The sequence below is a fragment of the Suncus etruscus genome, chromosome 4 (assembly GCF_024139225.1).
Source record: "Suncus etruscus isolate mSunEtr1 chromosome 4, mSunEtr1.pri.cur, whole genome shotgun sequence".
NCBI classification, from domain to species: domain Eukaryota; kingdom Metazoa; phylum Chordata; class Mammalia; order Eulipotyphla; family Soricidae; genus Suncus; species Suncus etruscus.
In genome coordinates this window covers 36,441,440-36,443,278 of record NC_064851.1, presented here as the reverse complement: position 1 = coordinate 36,443,278, position 1,839 = coordinate 36,441,440, and the positions used below count along the sequence as shown (strand labels likewise).

Here is a 1,839-nt window from a genome sequence, read left to right as displayed (position 1 = left end):
TGGAATAATTATCTTTTCTTCCATTTTATTTAAGAGTTTGCAAAGGACAGGTTACAGGGTATCTTTGATAATTTGGAAGAACTCACTAGTAAAGACATCTGGTCTCGGAGTTTTGTTTTGGTAAGAATTTCTGCTTATTTCTTTAACTTCTTTGCTTATAATTGGTATTTTCAGGTTCATTATTTTATCCTAAGCCTTAGAAAGTTATGCTTGTAAGAATTTTTCAATTTTTTTCATGGATCTCAAGCAGCGACAAAGATGTTTGAAGTACTCTTTTATGACTCTGCATTTCTTCATATAAATTGTTATCTACCTCTTTTTATTTCTAAACATATTTATTAAACTTTTCTCTTTTATTTTAGCTAAGCTAAGGACTTGTCACTGGTTGAATTGTGGTTTCATTGATTTTGTATTTTTTAACTTCTATTTCTTTATTGCTGTAATTATTATTTTTCTTCTTATACTGACTTTAGGTTGCATTTATTCTTATTTTTCTATTACTTTTGCTATTTGGCTAAATAATTCAATAGATTTTTTTTTCCCTTGAGATAAGCCTGTATTGTTAGGAGTTTCCTATTTAATTTTCTTTTAGTTTTGTTGTTTCCCATATGTTCTGATAACTCATGTTTTCATTTTTATTTCTGTCAAGGATTTTTAAACATTTTTTTGGAGTTCCTATCATTTCATCTGCTTATATTTTATTTCCAGCTTTATTTTTATGATTGTTTTCTAGTTTTATAGCATTGTGAGCTGAAAAGATATTGGATATACTGTGAACCTTCATGTGTTTATAGACACTTTTTTACTATCCCAACATGTATTCTATCTTTGATAATGTACTATGTGTACTTAAAATAAATTTATATTCAAATTTGGGGCATTGGAGATTATCTTTCTTTTTCCACTCAGACTGCATCCTCTCCTTCTATTCTTTCCACAGAAAAGGAAGAATGATCATCAATGGCCAAAAAGTCACAGAAACAACACCTAGAGCTAGCTTCATGCTCAGGAAAGGATGCTCTGCCTCCTCATCATGGCATCGGGTGCTCTACATGATCAGAGTCATTTGAACTACATGATCTCTAGTCATATACTATAGAATGATCTCTGAAAGTATAGTCTTGGAGATTATCTTTAAAGTACACCTTCCAATTTCTATTGTAAAATTATTATTGTTGGTTATTGTGGTGTTGATTTTTATCTCATTGAACTATTTGTTGGTGAGAGCAGGATTTTTAGTTCTCCTACTCTTGTGTTGCTAGTGCTTTACCCTCAGGTCTATTAATAGTTGCTTTACACATTTTATGCTTTTTTACTTGTCTCTTTTTGCTATTAAAATTTCAATATAATGATTCTTTAATCATTAAATTATGTCCACGTTCTGTTTACTTTTTAAGTATGAAGACTTTTTAATGTGATATAGGTATGTCTGTCTGTACTTTTATACTGCTTTTGTTTGTATATTGCATTCTAATGAAATTATGCCTATTTTAAAAAAAGGGTGAATTTTGTTTCCAGCACCACCATGCTTACAGCACTTTTTGATTGGTAAATTCAGACCACTAAGTTTAGTGAAAATATTCAATTAAATGGATTCATTCCCATTTTCCTATTTTGATTTTGGATGTTAGACTGTATTAAGTATCTTTTGTTTGGTATTTCTATTAGTCTCTTTTAGTATACTTTGATATCTGCCTCTTATATAGTGATCAGATTCCATTTTTCTTTTCTATTTCTTCTAGCCATTTTAATTTGAGATTACCATGAAGTTTTCATGCATGGGTTTGTTTGGCTACACAACCAAATTACACCATTCCTTAGCAACTGGAGTGATACTGC

The 1,839-nt window shown here is 30.1% G+C and overlaps 1 non-coding gene across 1 annotated transcript; it reads right to left on the bottom strand.

The window, feature by feature from the left end:
- Positions 1 to 900: 900 nt before the first annotated feature.
- On the bottom strand, positions 901 to 1,123 carry LOC126008208 (small nucleolar RNA U3). The gene has a single exon (XR_007495560.1). It is a non-coding gene; the product is annotated as a small nucleolar RNA U3 (small nucleolar RNA).
- Positions 1,124 to 1,839: the final 716 nt, after the last annotated feature.